The sequence below is a fragment of the Oncorhynchus mykiss genome, chromosome 28, assembly GCF_013265735.2.
Source record: "Oncorhynchus mykiss isolate Arlee chromosome 28, USDA_OmykA_1.1, whole genome shotgun sequence".
Classification (NCBI taxonomy): Eukaryota; Metazoa; Chordata; class Actinopteri; order Salmoniformes; family Salmonidae; genus Oncorhynchus; species Oncorhynchus mykiss.
Window position 1 is genome coordinate 33,484,725 of NC_048592.1, and position 19,640 is coordinate 33,504,364.

The following is a 19,640-nucleotide window of genomic DNA, read 5'->3' on the forward strand; positions in this document are numbered from 1 at the left end:
ACCTTTGGAAGCCCTGCTGTTTACACGACATGCTGGGTCTCTGTAGAAAATTGAGTGAAGCAGAACCATTAGAAAACAATAGGGTTAATCATGAACAAAGTAGGTTGAAGGGTGCGACAGTTAATCAACCCACAGTTGAATCAATCTTGTACCGTCACACACTGTGCCTGAAGGTCTTGGCCTGTACAGTCTGTAATCTTTGAACTACAGGGCTTCAGCTGGGGGCTTGGAAATAGCTCAATAATAAATCAGGAAAGGGCGGTACATCTTTGTGACAGGACAAAGTCAATATCTGACACCATTGTGGATTTTTTTTAGTGACAGGGAGAATTTGCGTCATAGTGATAAGGCTGACATAAAGTCCATATTATATGTTGGCCTGTCTGGTGCTCCAAGGCTAGTGTCGAGGTGAGTGACCTGGAAACACAACGGACAGTGGCTCTCATATAATATGTTGGGGTAGGGTTAGAGCGTTGGACTAGTAACCGGAAGGTTGCAAGTTCAAACCCCCGAGCCGACAAGGTACAAATCTGTCGTTCTGCCCCTGAACAGGCCACTCCTAGGCCGTCATTGAAAATAAGAATTTGTTCTTAACTGACTTGCCTAGTTAAATAAAGGTAAAAAAAAAAAAATAGGTGGTAGGATCACTGAGAGGTCAACCCACTCACTCCCTTATCAACTGACCCAGTTGTTAAAATGACCTTACCAGTCCAATACATTGAACTGTCTGACGCTATGATTCACTGTGCCCTTAGCGTAATGGCTATCAATGACATTCAACATTGCGTGTTTGTGAATGTGGCCCTACATTTCATCAGGTAGAAATGTTGGAGAGAGTAATTATTATTATTTTTTAAAACAAGAAAGCAATAGGAGTGCTACTGTATCTGGGGAAATTATATATTGCAGATTTAGAAGCAAATGACTGACTCCGTATATCCGTTATCCATAAAATATCAAGTAGCCTTCTTCAGAATCTGTTTTCTTGCCATTCAGATTCCTACATTTTCCACAGAACATCCACTTTCCACTGTCTTATGTTGTAGTTGTCATGAAGGAATTCAATTCAATAACTATTCAATAACTATTCAATAACTATTCAATAACTATTCAATAGCTATTCAATAACTATTCAATAACTATTCAATAACTATTCAAAATAGATTCTTAAGTTTCATAATTTTATGTTCATAATTAACTTTTTTCCTGAAAAGTTTCTGTTTTGGAGATGGGAGGTTTTCATCTGACAGCGGCGACATATTGATATACATAGAGTTGGGGTCTGAAACGATTGACACCCTGGATGGAAATGAGCAATAACGACTGTCATTGAAAAGGCGCAAAACTCGCTCACCTTAAAACATTCTTAGTTTTACTGAAGCTGAAGGTTAAAAGATTCATCAGTTTCGGCTTTCAATGGTCTTCATCTAACCGCTAAATTCATAATTTCAGCCATTGAAGACCAAAACGTTACTCTTTAAACCTTGCATCAATAAAACAATGCATTTTCTGGCCTCCCGAGTGGCACAGTGGTCTAAGGCTAGCTGTGCCACTAAAGATCCTGGTTTGAGTCCAGGCTCTGTCGCAGCCAGGCGGCGACCGGGAGACCCATGGGGCGGCGCACAATTGGCCCAGCGTCGTAAGAGGGAAGGGTTGGCCGGCTGGGACGTCCTTTTCCCATTGTGCTCTAGGGACTCCTGTGGCGGGCTGGACGCATGCACATTGATACGGTCACCAGGTGTACGATGTTTCCTCCGACACATTAGTGCGGCTGGCTTCCGGTTTAAGTGGGCATTTTGTCAAGAAGCAGTGCGGCTTGGTTGGGTTGTGTTTCGGAGGACGCACGGTTCTAGACCTCCACCTTTCCCAAGTCAGTATGGGAGTTGCAGCGATGGGACACGACTGTAACTACCAATTGGATACCACAAAATTGGGGAGAAAAAAAAGTAATATATATATATATATATATATATATTATAAAAAACAATGCATTGTGTTGCACCTTTTCCTTTCGACAATCTTAAAAAAAATATATATATATATATATATATATATTATTTAACTTTTATTTAACTAGGCAAGTCAGTTAAGAACAAATTCTTATTTACAATGATGGCCTACCCCGGAACTACATTAATTTCTAATGTAACGCTGAGTTTGTCTTGCAGCATAGAGTTGCAGAGGCAGTTGCAGAGGCGTTCTGTGTGGTGCAGAGGGTGGATGTATTGAATGTATGTGTAGACGACTTGACAGAAATGGTAGCAGAAGGTGAATATTTAACTTAACTTCTGTTGCACACATCCAGATGATGCTGCGTACCACTGTAGGTCTGATCGAGGCACAAAGCTTTGATCACACAGTCATTGCGCAAAATAGTATTTATTTAACTAGATAAATCAATGACAGCCTACACCAGCCAAATCTGGGACAATTGTGCGCCGCCCTATGGGACTCCCAATCCAGTCCGGTTTTGATACAGCCTGGAATCGAACCAGAGTGTCTGTAGTGACGCCTCTATCACTGAGGTGCAGTGCCTTAGACCGCTGCACCACTCTGGAGCCCGATGACTCTATAAAATAAATAATTCAAACACTGAGCATAACCTTAAATGAGAACCAATTCACTGTCAGGGTGCTTGTGGCAAATTGCCTTTGGTGCGCTTGAGAGCCTTTCCCATTCGCAGTCACCAGCAGCAGTCTCTCATGCCCATCGAACGTTGGCCAAGTTCTTCAGATATTTTCATCTGCTTCAATTTATTTCAGTCTCACTGTGTCGATTAAGACCGTGCACAGAGCACGCCAACACAGCCTGCAGCGTTTCATCCACTTGAACCACTTACACATGTAGTCGGTAAAGGCATACCCAGATATGATTTGGCAGACACATCAAAAGCAAAACCTGTGTGAAAAGCATTACTAGACATCAAGATTTTTGTTGGTATTTTATTAGGATCCCCATTAGTTGATTAATTATTTTGTTGGTATTTTATTAGGATCCCCATTAGTTGATTAATTATTTTGTTGGTATTTTATTAGGATCCCCATTAGTTGATTAATTATTTTGTTGGTATTTTATTAGGATCCCCATTAGTTGATTAATTATTTTGTTGGTATTTTATTAGGATCCCCATTAGTTGATTAATTATTTTGTTGGTATTTTATTAGGATCCCCATTAGTTGATTAATTATTTTGTTGGTATTTTATTAGGATCCCCATTAGTTGATTAATTATTTTGTTGGTATTTTATTAGGATCCCCATTAGTTGATTAATTATTTTGTTGGTATTTTATTAGGATCCCCATTAGTTGTTGTAAAAGCAGCAGCTACTCTTCCTGGGATCCAACACAAAACATGATACATAATACAGAACGACATGATACAGAACATCAATAGACAAAAACGGCTCAAGGACAGAACTACATGAATGTTTTAAAAAGGCAGACGTAGCCTACATATGAATACATACACACAAACTATCTAGGTCAAATAGGTGTTGTGCCTCGAGGTGTTGCTTTATCTGTTTTTTGAAACCAGGTTTTCTGTTTATTTGAGCAATATGAGAAGGAAGGAAGTTCCATCTCATAATGTCTTTAAGAGACCCTTTGTAAAACAGCCGTCACTAAAAAAATAAAAAAAAATCCATGTATAGCAGAGGTGGGCAATTCCAGTCCTTGGGGGCCTGATTGGGTCAACTAACACACCTGACTCCAATAATCACCTAATCATGATCTTCAGTTTAGAAAGTAATCAGTTTAATCAGCTGTGTTTTCTAGGGAATGAGAAAAAGTGACACCTAACAGGCCCTGGCGGACTGGAGTTGCCCACCTCTGGTCTACAGGATGAAAACAACCCAAAACAGTTTTTCCATCTTTTTTTATCCTTTATTTAACTAGGAAATTCAGTTAAAAACAAATTCTTATTTATAATGACGGCCTACCGGGGAACAGTGGGTTAACTGCTTTGTTCAGGGGCAGAACGACAGATTTTTACCTTGTCAGCTCAGGGATTCAATCCTGCAACCTTTCGGTTACTGGCCCAACGCTCGAACCACTAGGCTACCTGCCGCCCCTCCACTCTAACCCCTAGGCTACCTGCCGCCCATCCCCTCTAACCGCTAGGCTACCTCCCGCCCCTCCACTCTAACCACTAGGCTACCTACCTCCCCTCCACTCTAACCACTAGGCTACCTCCCGCCCCTCCACTATAACCACTAGACTACTTGCCACCCCTCCACTCTAACCACTAGACTACCTGCCATCCCTCCACTCTAACCACTAGACTACCTGCCGTCCCTCCACTCTAACCACTAGACTACCTGCCGCCCCTCCACTCTAACCACTAGGCTACCTGCCGCCCCTCCACTCTAACCACTAGGCTACCTGCCGCCCCTCCACTCTAACCACTAGGCTACCTGCCGTCCCTCCACTCGAACCACTAGGCTACCTGCCGTCCCTCCACTCTAACCACTAGGCTACCTGCCGTCCCTCCACTCTAACCACTAGGCTACCTGCCGCCCCTCCACTCTAACCACTAGACTAAATGCCGTCCCTCCACTCTAACCACTAGACTACCTGCCGCCCCTCCACTCTAACCACTAGACTACCTGCCGCCCCTCCACTCTAACCACTAGACTAAATGCCGTCCCTCCACTCTAACCACTAGACTACCTGCCGTCCCTCCACTCTAACCACTAGGCTACCTGCCGTCCCTCCACTCTAACCACTAGACTACCTGCCGCCCCTCCACTCTAACCACTAGACTACCTGCCGTCCCTCCACTCTAACCACTAGACTACCTGCCGTCCCCCCACTCTAACCACTAGACTACCTGCCGCCCCTCCACTCTAACCACTAGACTACCTGCCGCCCCTCCACTCTAACCACTAGACTACCTGCCGCCCCTCCACTCTAACCACTAGACTACCTGCCGTCCCTCCACTCTAACCACTAGGCTACCTGCCACCCCTCCACTCTAACCACTAGGCTACCTGCCGCCCCCCCACTCTAACCACTAGACTACCTGCCGTCCCTCCACTCTAACCACTAGACTAAATGCCGTCCCTCCACTCTAACCACTAGACTACCTGCCGCCCCTCCACTCTAACCACTAGGCTACCTGACTGCCCCTCCACTCTAACCACTAGGCTACCTGCCGTCCCTCCACTCTAACCACTAGACTACCTGCCGCCCCTCCACTCTAACCACTAGACTTCCTGCCGTCCCTCCACTCTAACAACTAGGCTACCTGACTGCCCCTCCACTCTAACCACTAGACTACCTGCCGTCCCTCCACTCTAACCACTACACTACCTGCCGTCCCTCTACTCTAACCACTAGGCTACGTGACTGCCCCTCCACTCTAACCACTAGACTACCTGCCACCCTCCACTCTAACCACTAGACTACCTGCCGCCCCTCCACTCTAACCACTAGACTACCTGCCGCCCCTCCACTCTAACCACTAGACTACCTGCCGTCCCTCTACTCTAACCACTAGACTACCTGCCGTCCCTCTACTCTAACCACTAGACTACCTGCCGTCCCTCCACTCTAACCACTAGACTACCTGCCGCCCCTCCACTCTAACCACTAGACTACCTGCCACCCTCCACTCTAACCACTAGACTACCTGCCGCCCCTCCACTCTAACCACTAGACTACCTGCCGCCCCTCCACTCTAACCACTAGACTACCTGCCGTCCCTCTACTCTAACCACTAGACTACCTGCCGTCCCTCTACTCTAACCACTAGACTACCTGCCGTCCCTCCACTCTAACCACTAGACTACCTGCCGCCCCTCCACTCTAACCACTAGACTACCTGCCACCCTCCACTCTAACCACTAGACTACCTGCCGTCCCTCCAATCTAACCACTAGGCTACCTGCCACCCTCCACTCTAACCACTAGACTACCTGCCGCCCCTCCACTCTAACCACTAGACTATCTGCCGTCCCTCCACTCTAACCACTAGGCTACCTGCCACCCTCCACTCTAACCACTAGACTACCTGCCGTCCCTCCACTCTAACCACTAGGCTACCTGCCACCCCTCCACTCTAACCACTAGACTACCTGCCGCCCCTCCACTCTAACCACTAGACTACCTGCCGTCCCTCCACTCTAACCACTAGACTACCTGCCGTCCCTCCACTCTAACCACTAGGCTACCTGCCACCCTCCACTCTAACCACTAGACTACCTGCCGTCCCTCCACTCTAACCACTAGACTACCTGCCGTCCCCCCACACTAACCACTAGACTACCTGCCGTCCCTCCACTCTAACCACTAGGCTACCTGCCACCCTCCACTCTAACCACTAGACTACCTGCCGTCCCTCCACTCTAACCACTAGGCTACCTGCCACCCCTCCACTCTAACCACTAGACTACCTGCCGCCCCTCCACTCTAACCACTAGACTACCTGCCGTCCCTCCACTCTAACCACTAGACTACCTGCCGTCCCTCCACTCTAACCACTAGACTACCTGCCGTCCCTCCACTCTAACCACTAGGCTACCTGCCACCCAATCTGGATGCTTTGATCTTGTGTCAAGGTGATGAGAAAAGGTGGGAAACGACAAGGGTTTCATCAACTCAGAGACCACACCCCACTACAGCATGAGGAATCATCATAACCTCAACATCAAGACCACCTCTACACGGACTGCCTGTTGATGTGGGAGGGACCCGTTACCGTGGCAACGGGGCACTTAAATGCACCGGGCAGAATGCATGATCACTCGCCGGGGACGTTCAAGTGGCAGGTAAGGGTTAGTGGATTATATTTTTACCCCAGCGCATAAAATGGCTCCGCAATACCCTAAATATGGATCTGTAGTTCAGTCGGCATCAGTGCTTGACTTGGACTGAAATACAGTGCCTTGCGAAAGTATTCGCCCCCCTTGAACTTTGCGACCTTTTGCCACATTTCAGGCTTCAAACATAAAGATATAAAACTGTATTTTTTTGTGAAGAATCAACAACAAGTGGGACATAATCATGAAGTGGAACGACATTTATTGGATATTTCAAACTTTTTTAACAAATCAAAAACTGAAAAATTGGGCGTGCAAAATTATTCAGCCCCTTTACTTTCAGTGCAGCAAACTCTCTCCAGAAGTTCAGTGAGGATCTCTGAATGATCCAATGTTGACCTAAATGACTAATGATGATAAATACAATCCACCTGTGTGTAATCAAGTCTCCGTATAAATGCACCTGCACTGTGATAGTCTCAGAGGTCCGTTAAAAGCGCAGAGAGCATCATGAAGAACAAGGAACACACCAGGCAGGTCCGAGATACTGTTGTGAAGAAGTTTAAAGCCGGATTTGGATACAAAAAGATTTCCCAAGCTTTAAACATCCCAAGGAGCACTGTGCAAGCGATAATATTGAAATGGAAGGAGTATCAGACCACTGCAAATCTACCAAGACCTGGCCGTCCCTCTAAACCTTCAGCTCATACAAGGAGAAGACTGATCAGAGATGCAGCCAAGAGGCCCATGATCACTCTGGATGAACTGCAGAGATCTACAGCTGAGGTGGGAGACTCTGTCCATAGGACAACAATCAGTCGTATATTGCACAAATCTGGCCTTTATGGAAGAGTGGCAAGAAGAAAGCCATTTCTTAAAGATATCCATAAAAAGTGTCGTTTAAAGTTTGCCACAAGCCACCTGGGAGACACACCAAACATGTGGAAGAAGGTGCTCTGGTCAGATGAAACCAAAATTGAACTTTTTGGCAACAATGCAAAACGTTATGTTTGGCGTAAAAGCAACACAGCTGATCACACCATCCCCACTGTCAAACATGGTGGTGGCAGCATCATGATTTGGGCCTGCTTTTCTTCAGCAGGGACAGGGAAGATGGTTAAAATTGATGGGAAGATGGATGGAGCCAAATACAGGACCATTCTGGCAGAAAACCTGATGGAGTCTGCAAAAGACCTGAGACTGGGACGGAGATTTGTCTTCCAACAAGACAATGATCCAAAACATAAAGCAAAATCTACAATGGAATGGTTCAAAAATAAACATATCCAGGTGTTAGAATGGCCAAGTCAAAGTCCAGACCTGAATCCAATCGAGAATCTGTGGAAAGAACTGAAAACTGCTGTTCACAAATGCTCTCCATCCAACCTCACTGAGCTCGAGCTGTTTTGCAAGGAGGAATGGGAAAAAATGTCAGTCTCTCTATGTGCAAAACTGATAGAGACATACCCCAAGCGACTTACAGCTGTAATCGCAGCAAAAGGTGGCGCTACAAAGTATTAACTTAAGGGGGCTGAATAATTTTGCACGCCCAATTTTTCAGTTTTTGATTTGTTAAAAAAGTTTGAAAAATCCAATAAATGTCGTTCCACTTCATGATTGTGTCCCACTTGTTGTTGATTCTTCACAAAAAAATACAGTTTTATATCTTTATGTTTGAAGCTTGAAATGTGACAAAAGGTCGCAAAGTTCAAGGGGGCCGAATACTTTCGCAAGGCACTGTAGGTTCAAATCAAATCACATTTTATTTTGTCACCGAATACAACAGTTGTAGACCGTACAGTGAAATGCTTACTTACGAGCCCTTAACCAACAATGCAGTAAAAAAATTAAAAATAAAAAGAGAAATAAAAGTAACAAATAGGACATAAAATGAATAAATAAAAAGGACATGATGCCATTTCAAATTGTTTAGAGGCCTGGCTTTCTGAGTCTGATAAAGGAGAGGCCTGGCTTTCTGAGTCTGATAAAGGAGAGGTCTGGCTTTCTGAGTCTGATAAAGGAGAGGCCTGGCTTTCTGAGGCTGATAAAGGAGAGGCCTGGCTTTCTGAGGCTGATAAAGGAGAGGCCTGGCTTTCTGAGGCTGATAAAGGAGAGGCCTGGCTTTCTGAGGCTGATAAAGGAGAGGCCTGGCTTTCTGAGTCTGATAAAGGAGAGGCCTGGCTTTCTGAGTCTGATAAAGGAGAGGCCTGGCTTTCTAAGGCTGATAAAGGAGAGGCCTGGCTTTCTGAGGCTGATAAAGGAGAGGCCTGGCTTTCTGAGTCTGATAAAGGAGAGGCCTGGCTATCTGAGGCTGATAAAGGAGAGGCCTGGCTTTCTGAGGCTGATAAAGGAGAGGCCTGGCTTTCTGAGGCTGACGCTTAGCTTGTTTGATAGCCTTGCGGAGGGAATAGCTGCACCGTTTGTATTCTGAGTCTGATAAAGGAGAGCCCTGGCTTTCTGAGGCTGATAAAGGAGAGATCTGGCTTTCTGAGTCTGATAAAGGAGAGGCCTGGCTTTCTGAGTCTGATAAAGGAGAGGCCTGGCTTTCTGAGGCTGATAAAGGAGAGGCCTGGCTTTCTGAGGCTGATAAAGGAGAGGCCTGGCTTTCTGAGCCTGATAAAGGAGAGGCCTGGCTTTCTGAGGCTGATAAAGGGGAGGTCTGGCTTTCTGAGACTGATAAAGGAGAGGCATGGCTTTCTGATGCTGATAAAGGAGAGGCCTGGCTTTCTGAGGCTGATAAAGGGGAGGTCTGGCTTTCTGAGGCTGATAAAGGGGAGGTCTGGCTTTCTGAGGCTGATAAAGGAGAGGCCTGGCTTTCTGAGGCTGATAAAGGAGAGGCCTGGCTTTCTGAGGCTGATAAAGGGGAGGCCTGGCTCTCTGAGGCTGATAAAGGAGAGGCCTGGCTCTCTGAGGCTGATAAAGGAGAGGCCTGGCTTTCTGAGGCTGATAAAGGAGAGGTCTGGCTTTCTGAGGCTGATAAAGGAGAGGCCTGGCTTTCTGAGGTTGATAAAGGAGAGGCCTGGCTTTCTGAGGTTGATAAAGGAGAGGCCTGGCTTTCTGAGGCTGATAAAGGAGAGGCCTGGCTTTCTGAGTCTGATAAAGGAGAGGCCTGGCTTTCTGAGTCTGATAAAGGAGAGGCCTGGCTTTCTAAGGCTGATAAAGGAGAGGCCTGGCTTTCTGAGGCTGATAAAGGAGAGGCCTGGCTTTCTGAGTCTGATAAAGGAGAGGCCTGGCTATCTGAGGCTGATAAAGGAGAGGCCTGGCTTTCTGAGGCTGATAAAGGAGAGGCCTGGCTTTCTGAGGCTGACGCTTAGCTTGTTTGATAGCCTTGCGGAGGGAATAGCTGCACTGTTTGTATTCTGAGTCTGATAAAGGAGAGCCCTGGCTTTCTGAGGCTGATAAAGGAGAGATCTGGCTTTCTGAGTCTGATAAAGGAGAGGCCTGGCTTTCTGAGGCTGATAAAGGAGAGGTCTGGCTTTCTGAGTCTGATAAAGGAGAGGCCTGGCTTTCTGAAGCTGATAAAGGAGAGGCCCGGCTTTCTGAGGCTGATAAAGGAGAGGTCTGGCTTTCTGAGTCTGATAAAGGAGAGGCCTGGCTTTCTGAGGCTGATAAAGGAGAGGCCTGGCTTTCTGAGTCTGATAAAGGAGAGGCCTGGCTTTCTGAGTCTGATAAAGGAGAGGCCTGGCTTTCTAAGGCTGATAAAGGAGAGGCCTGGCTTTCTGAGGCTGATAAAGGAGAGGCCTGGCTTTCTGAGTCTGATAAAGGAGAGGCCTGGCTATCTGAGGCTGATAAAGGAGAGGCCTGGCTTTCTGAGGCTGATAAAGGAGAGGCCTGGCTTTCTGAGGCTGACGCTTAGCTTGTTTGATAGCCTTGCGGAGGGAATAGCTGCACTGTTTGTATTCTGAGTCTGATAAAGGAGAGCCCTGGCTTTCTGAGGCTGATAAAGGAGAGATCTGGCTTTCTGAGTCTGATAAAGGAGAGGCCTGGCTTTCTGAGGCTGATAAAGGAGAGGTCTGGCTTTCTGAGTCTGATAAAGGAGAGGCCTGGCTTTCTGAGGCTGATAAAGGAGAGGCCTGGCTTTCTGAGGCTGATAAAGGAGAGGTCTGGCTTTCTGAGTCTGATAAAGGAGAGGCCTGGCTTTCTGAGGCTGATAAAGGAGAGGCCTGGCTTTCTGAGGCTGATAAAGGGGAGGCCTGGCTCTCTGAGGCTGATAAAGGAGAGGCCTGGCTTTCTGAGGCTGATAAAGGGGAGGCCTGGCTTTCTGAGGCTGATAAAGGAGAGGCATGGCTTTCTGATGCTGATAAAGGAGAGGCCTGGCTTTCTGAGGTTGATAAAGGGCAGGCCTGGCTTTCTGAGGCTGATAAAGGAGAGGTCTGGCTTTCTGAGGCTGATAAAGGAGAGGCCTGGCTTTCTGAGGCTGATAAAGGAGAGGCCTGGCTTTCTGAGTCTGATAAAGGAGAGGTCTGGCTTTCTGAGTCTGATAAAGGAGAGGTCTGGCTTTCTGAGGCTGATAAAGGAGAGGTCTGGCTTTCTGAGGCTGATAAAGGTTGCCGTGTCTCACTACAACGTGAGTGCTGCTAATTTTATTTGTTTGTTTATTTTATTTGCTTACTTACGGTTGTGTTCATTAAAACCTGCACTAGGGAAACGTTTACCTCTCATGGCCACATGGTGCCATCTTTAATGTTATTATGTTACATGTTTATGCACACAAAAAGCGCATAGTGTTGCTAATTTTATTTTTGTTTGCTGGTTTTCAATATAAAACTTGCTGAAACTATTTCAGTGTCAGTACTTTTTCAAAATTTCCAGTACGTTTGAACAATACAGTGATAACACTGACAGTACTGATAACACTAACACTGATAGTACTGATAACACTGTTAACACTAACACTGATAGTACTGATAACACTGTTAACACTAACACTGACACTGATAGTACTGATAACAATGATACCACACTGACACTGATAGTACTGATAACACTGTTAACACTGATAACACTGATAGTATTGATAACACTGATAGTACTGATAACACTGATAGTATTGATAACACTGATAGTATTGATAACACTGATAGTATTGATAACACTGATAACCCTGATAACTGTTAACTGTTAACACTGATAACGGTTAACACTGATAACACTGATAACTGTTAACACTGATAACTGTTAACACTGATAACGGTTAACACTGATAACGGTTAACACTGATAACACTGATAACTGTTAACACTGATAACGGTTAACACTGATAACGGTTAACACTGATAACACTGATAACTGTTAACACTGATAACTGTTAACACCGATAACACTGATAACTTAACACTGATAATGGTTAACACTGATAGTACTGATAACACTGATAACTGTTAACACTGATAGTACTGATAACACTGATAGTACTGATATCAGTGTTAACCAATAACTGTTAACACTGATAGTACTGATAACACTGATAACAGTGATAACAGTACTATCATAACACTGATAACTGTTAACACTGATAGTACTGATAACCGTGATCATTTTGGTCACTATAATCGTGATATGACATTTTCATACCGTTTCATCTCTACTCAACACGAGTGAGACTCATGTCGCCTACGGTAGGGCCTGCAGTATTTAGAAAAATATGACGTGACTCTCTGCCAATAATTACATATAGAGGATTCTGAATTAAAACCAACGGTGCCGGCCGGCACGGGTATCTGTAGCAACGCATTTTGCATTGCGATGCGGTGACGTAGACAGCTGCACCACTGGGGAGGCCCCATCCACAAAGTATCAAGATACAGAGAGGTGTTGGTAAAGGTATATTGTCCTGCTAATAGCCCATAATGGGCTATAATAATACTGTACATGGTGTCCAGGTCAGGATCACCAAAACATTTCTTTATTAAAGACTATCAGAAAGAATGTTGATACTTATTTATTTTGATCCAAAGCCATGAATGAGTGTGTCACTCAGCTTTATGTAGGTGCTGAGGCTATATGACTGAGTCACTCAGCTGTATGTAGGTGCTGAGGCTATATGACTGAGTCACTCAGCTTTATGTAGGTGCTGAGGCTATATGACTGTGTCACTCAGCTTTATGTAGGTGCTGAGGCTATATGACTGAGTCACTCAGCTTTATGTAGGTGCTGAGGCTATATGACTGAGTCACTCAGCTTTATGTAGGTGCTGAGGCTATATGACTGAGTCACTCAGCTTTATGTAGGTGCTGAGGCTATTTGACTGAGTCACTCAGCTTTATGTAGGTGCTGAGGCTATATGACTGAGTCACTCAGCTTTATGTAGGTGCTGAGGCTATATGACTGAGTCACTCAGCTTTATGTAGGTGCTGAGGCTATATGACTGAGTCACTCAGCTTTATGTAGGTGCTGAGGCTATATGACTGAGTCACTCAGCTTTATGTAGGTGAGGCTATATGACTGAGTCACTCAGCTTTATGTAGGTGAGGCTATATGACTGAGTCACTCAGCTTTATGTAGGTGCTGAGGCTATATGACTGAGTCACTCAGCTTTATGTAGGTGCCGAGGCTATATGACTGAGTCACTCAGCTTTATGTAGGTGCTGAGGCTATATGACTGAGTCACTCAGCTTTATGTAGGTGCTGAGGCTATATGACTGAGTCACTCAGCTTTATGTAGGTGCTGAGGCTATATGACTGAGTCACTCAGCTTTATGTAGGTGAGGCTATATGACTGAGTCACTCAGCTTTATGTAAGTGCTGAGGCTATTTGACTGAGTCACTCAGCTTTATGTAGGTGAGGCTATATGACTGAGTCACTCAGCTTTATGTAAGTGCTGAGGCTATTTGACTGTGTCACTCAGTTTTATGTAGGTGCTGAGGCTTTATGACTGTGCCATCAACTTGACAATATATAATGATATTTTGGAGGTTATTTCGTTTTCAAGAAAACGAAAGTGAGCGATTATAATCTGAATAAAGGCCAAATAAATATTTGTAAAGGCCAAAACCTTTATTTCTGTTTTTAGAGGGGGAGAAAGGCTGGGCCAGTTGTGCGTAGCCCTATGAGACTCCCAATCATGGTCGGATGTGATACATAATCACAATAATACTTATTGTTGTATTATTTGTTTGGTCTTTTCTGGTGGATTAAACTGAAATTGCAACCAATCACGACCAGTTGTGATACAGCCAATTGAACTAAGAAATACATTTGACGATAGAATTCTCCCCCTACCCTCCTTCCAGGCAAGTCTGTTTTCCAGCTACCTGCTAATAGCCATAATGGCGCTGTATGACGTGACCGTTTGTGTGTATGAAAGAGAATTTTCAGTATGCAACCATTTGTTGACCTTCATTAGACAACTTTGTTCCAATATTTATGTCATTCAGTGATATTTATTCCCACAGTAATTCGTTATGGATCCATAACTAAATAAACAAACATGGGCATTTTGAAAGTCTATTTATATCACTCACTAAGAACAGCGAGAACGTTTCTCTAGTCAGCTCCATTATTAGTGCATTATTAGGGCCCACCCCCAACACCCCCACGGGCTAGGTCCGTCTTCTGTGCGCGGCTCTGAGGCCCACCCCCCACCACCCCCACGAGCTAGGTCCGTCTTCTGTGCGCGGCTCTGAGGCCCACCCCCCACCACCCCCCACGGGCTAGGTCCGTCTTCTGTGCGCGGCTCTGAGGCCCACCCCCCACCACCCCCCACGGGCTAGGTGTCCGTCTTCTGTGCGCAGCTCTGAGGCCCACCCCCCACGGGCTAGGTCCGTCTTCTGTGCGCGGCTCTGAGGCCCACCCCCCACCACCCCCCACGGGCTAGGTCCGTCTTCTGTGCGCGGCTCTGAGGCCCACCCCCCACCACGGGCTAGGTCCGTCTTCTGTGCGCGGCTCTGAGGCCCACCCCCCACCACCCCCACGAGCTAGGTCCGTCTTCTGTGCGCGGCTCTGAGGCCCACCCCCCACCACGAGCTAGGTCCGTCTTCTGTGCGCGGCTCTGAGGCCCACCCCCCACCACCCCCACGAGCTAGGTCCGTCTTCTGTGCGCGGCTCTGAGGCCCACCCCCCACCACCCCCCACGGGCTAGGTCCGTCTTCTGTGCGCGGCTCTGAGGCCCACCCCCCACTACCCCCACGGGCTAGGTCCGTCTTCTGTGCGCAGCTCTGAGGCCCACCCCCCACTACCCCCACGGGCTAGGTCCGTCTTCTGTGCGCAGCTCTGAGGCCCATCCCGTGACCCCTGCAGCTGGAGAACTGCAAGTCCCATTGTGCGCCACTCGGGAGCCATGACCAATATGACCAATATATATATTGTCCTGCTAATAACAGGGTTAATAATATATCTGTGAGAATATCCAACTGGCTTTTATATAATTCAAAATTATTTTTAATAATAATACATCTCTTTGATTAAAAAAATAACAATATTATGGAGATGATTTTGTTTACAAATAAAGTAAAATGATTGAGAAAAAGGCCATTCTTGAACATGGGGTGAGACATTGTTACTAATTTGTAAATAAAGCCAGTTTGTTATTGAGAATGATTTATTTATATTTTTAGAGAGAGAAACCAAAAACCTAGTCATCTCATGGTTCACTCAGTCAAGGCCGGCACGGGTATTGAACCAGCATCTGTAGCAACACAGTTTGCACTGCTATGCAGTGTCTTAGACCGCTGCATCACTCAGGCACTGTACAATGTGACCTGTCGGGAGTAGGCTACAATACTACAGTATGAGCAAAAATTATCTTAACAAAATAAAAATTAGTGTAACAACAGTTTTAGTAAGTAATACTGAAGTCGTGGACAATTATCAGTTTCTATATAGGTTTATGTCACCCATCCATTCATTGTCAGTTAGAGACACAGTAGGAACCAAAAGCATAATCAGTGCTCTAACTCCCCCTGGTGGTGGTCTGGAGTGATGAAGTGGTGACGCAGGGTACCGTACTAAACCACAAATGACCTCTAAGTCCCGCAGAATAATCGCAAAACTTTTAGTGGAGCAACCACTGTATGTATATTCAATATGCGGCACGTTATGCTTTCATGCCCTGCCTCCAGTCCACTTATAGATATCTGAACAAGAGAGCCTCATCGAAATTGCGACAAGCGGTTCTGTGAAAATTGAATTCAATCAGAAGCCACTGACAGATTTCTGGATTGGGCTGCGCTCAATATAGTATATATCCTGTCTTGGCAAATCACGCTGTTAAGGCACTATGTGAGAGTGGATTCTCGGCCCTCACCAGCATGAAAATAAAATAGAGGCACAGACTGTGTGTGGAAAATGATTTAAGACAGACTCTCTCCAATACAACCCAACATTGCAGTTATGTGCATCCTTTCAAGCACACCCTTCTCATTAACCTGTGGTGAGTTATTCACGATGAACAAATAAGGTTTTATATGTAAGATGGTTAAATAAAGAGCAAAATGATTGATTATTATTATTTGTGCCCTGGTCCTATAAGAGCTCTGTCACTTTCCACAAGCTGGGTTGTGACAAAAACTCACACTCATTTTTATGTTTAATAAATATATCGTATAGTGTGTGTGTGGCAGGCTTACATTAATGGCAAAAACAACAACATATGAGAGTGCCCTGACCCTGGTGCTAGAGGGGGTACAGCTGGAGGTTGAATGTTTGAAGGGGTACGGGACTATAAAAAGCTTGGGAACCACTGATCTAAGGCTAACTGCTGTCAAATGCCGCCTCCGTGTAGATTAGCACGCCAAGACACACTAAATGAAGGGGTACACGCAGAGGACGAATTGTCAAAAGTAAACATGGGGGGTGGTATTAGTTGTGTAGGGGTGGTGGTGTTGGGCGGTTCTGTTAACATGGGTTTTTTAGTCAACAAGGGGGATGGTATTAGTTGTGTAGGGGTGGTGGTGTTGGGCGGTTCTGTTAACATGGGTTTTTTAGTCAACAAGGGGGATGGTATTAGTTGTGTAGAGGTGGTGGTGTTGGGCGGTTCTGTTAACATGGGTTTTTTAGTCAACAAGGGGGATGGTATTAGTTGTGTAGAGGTGGTGGTGTTGGGCGGTTCTGTTAACATGGGTTTTTTAGTCAACAAGGGGGATGGTATTAGTTGTGTAGAGGTGGTGGTGTTGGGCGGTTCTGTTAACATGGGTTTTTTAGTCAACAAGGGGGATGGTATTAGTTGTGTAGAGGTGGTGGTGTTGGGCGGTTCTGTTAACATGGGTTTTTTAGTCAACAAGGGGGATGGTATTAGTTGTGTAGAGGTGGTGGTGTTGGGCGGTTCTGTTAACATGGGTTTTTTAGTCAACAAGGGGGATGGTATTAGTTGTGTAGGGGTGGTGGTGTTGGGCGGTTCTGTTAACATGGGTTTTTTAGTCAACAAGGGGGGATGGTATTAGTTGTGTAGGGGTGGTGGTGTTGGGCGGTTCTGTTAACATGGGTTTTTTAGTCAACAAGGGGGGATGGTATTAGTTGTGTAGGGGTGGTGGTGTTGGGCGGTTCTGTTAACATGGGTTTTTTAGTCAACAAGGGGGGGTGGTATTAGTTGTGTAGGGGTGGTGGTGTTGGGCGGTTCTGTTAACATGGGTTTTTTAGTCAACAAGGGGGATGGTATTAGTTGTGTAGGGGTGGTGGTGTTGGGCGGTTCTGTTAACATGGGTTTTTTAGTCAACAAGGGGGGATGGTATTAGTTGTGTAGGGGTGGTGGTGTTGGGCGGTTCTGTTAACATGGGTTTTTTAGTCAACAAGGGGGATGGTATTAGTTGTGTAGGGGTGATGGTGTTGGGCGGTTCTGTTAACATGGGTTTTTTAGTCAACAAGGGGGATGGTATTAGTTGTGTAGGGGTGGTGGTGTTGGGCGGTTCTGTTAACATGGGTTTTTTAGTCAACAAGGGGGGGTGGTATTAGTTGTGTAGGGGTGGTGGTGTTGGGCGGTTCTGTTAACATGGGTTTTTTAGTCAACAAGGGGGATGGTATTAGTTGTGTAGGGGTGGTGGTGTTGGGCGGTTCTGTTAACATGGGTTTTTTAGTCAACAAGGGGGATGGTATTAGTTGTGTAGGGGTGATGGTGTTGGGCGGTTCTGTTAACATGGGTTTTTTAGTCAACAAGGGGGATGGTATTAGTTGTGTAGGGGTGGTGGTGTTGGGCGGTTCTGTTAACATGGGTTTTTTTGTCAACAAGGGGGATGGTATTAGTTGTGTAGAGGTGGTGGTGTTGGGCGGTTCTGTTAACATGGGTTTTTTAGTCAACAAGGGGGATGGTATTAGTTGTGTAGAGGTGGTGGTGTTGGGCGGTTCTGTTAACATGGGTTTTTTAGTCAACAAGGGGGATGGTATTAGTTGTGTAGAGGTGGTGGTGTTGGGCGGTTCTGTTAACATGGGTTTTTTAGTCAACAAGGGGGGATGGTATTAGTTGTGTAGGGGTGGTGGTGTTGGGCGGTTCTGTTAACATGGGTTTTTTAGTCAACAAGGGGGGTGGTATTAGTTGTGTAGGGGTGGTGGTGTTGGGCGGTTCTGTTAACATGGGTTTTTTAGTCAACAAGGGGGGTGGTATTAGTTGTGTAGGGGTGGTGGTGTTGGGCGGTTCTGTTAACATGGGTTTTTTAGTCAACAAGGGGGATGGTATTAGTTGTGTAGGGGTGGTGGTGTTGGGCGGTTCTGTTAACATGGGTTTTTTAGTCAACAAGGGGGGATGCCAAACACCCCCGATCTCCACTCAAATCCCCTGCGTCGTAAATAACCATTTGAGACCTGCCATGAATTCACATGAACTAACAATGGGATATCTGTTGCCGTACACCAGAGGGGCTAGGTTTCAGAGCTCAGTCAGACAATACGAACATCAGATGAGACCTCAATCATAATGTTTACAGTAAAGAGAAAACATCCTCTGTCTCACAAGACGTAAGTGTACAAAGGAAGACTGTGTAGAGGGTGAGGCAATGCCCAACACACACTCCAGGTCATTGGGCACCCAGTCACCCATACAAAGATTGCTTTTGTGAAACCAAAACAAAGGAGTTTACAGACGTCATGTGTTCAATTACGTTAACATTACGTTCAAATACCATGTGAAGAACAGTGAATGCATTCAAGGCTATCTTGGCACAATCATTAATATTAATATTAAGATTATAATAGCATGGGGTACTAAACTAGAATTGGCTTGGTCATATTCAGGGATTAGTAGCAGATTATAATAGCATGGGGTACTAAACTAGAATTGGCTTGGTCATATTCAGGGATTAGTAGCAGATTATAATAGCATGGGGTACTAAACTAGAATTGGCTTGGTCATATTCATGGATTAGTAGCAGATTATAATTGCATGGGGTACTAAACTAGAATTGGCTTGGTCATATTCAGGGATTAGTAGCAGATTATAATTGCATGGGGTACTAAACTAGAATTGGCTTGGTCATATTCAGGGATTAGTAGCAGATTATAATAGCATGGGGTACTAAACTAGAATTGGCTTGGTCATATTCAGGGATTAGTAGCAGATTATAATTGCATGGGGTACTAAACTAGAATTGGCTTGGTCATATTCAGGGATTAGTAGCAGATTATAATAGCATGGGGTACTAAACTAGAATTGGCTTGGTCATATTCAGGGATTAGTAGCAGATTATAATAGCATGGGGTACTAAACTAGAATTGGCTTGGTCATATTCAGGGATTAGTAGCAGATTATAATAGCATGGGGTACTAAACTAGAATTGGCTTGGTCATATTCAGGGATTAGTAGCAGATTATAATAGCATGGGGTACTAAACTAGAATTGGCTTGGCCATATTCAGGGATTAGTAGCAGATTATAATTGCATGGGGTATTAAACTAGAATTGGCTTGGCCATATTCAGGGATTAGTAGCAGATTATAATAGCATGGGGTACTAAACTAG

General features: G+C 45.4%; 1 protein-coding gene across 2 annotated transcripts in view; it reads right to left on the bottom strand.

Moving 5' to 3' along the window:
* LOC110509034 (cAMP-specific 3',5'-cyclic phosphodiesterase 4B) overlaps nt 1-19,640 on the bottom strand; it is a 107,789-nt gene that overhangs the window by 78,052 nt on the left and 10,097 nt on the right. Inside the window, exon 1 of one of the 2 annotated variants that reach the window (XM_036966733.1) lies at nt 3-445. The exons of the other annotated variant lie outside the window; for it this stretch is intronic. The gene's annotated coding sequence lies outside the window, so the exon portion shown is untranslated. Of the gene's footprint in view, nt 1-2; nt 446-19,640 lie in introns of those variants that run through there. 2 annotated transcript variants of the gene reach the window in all.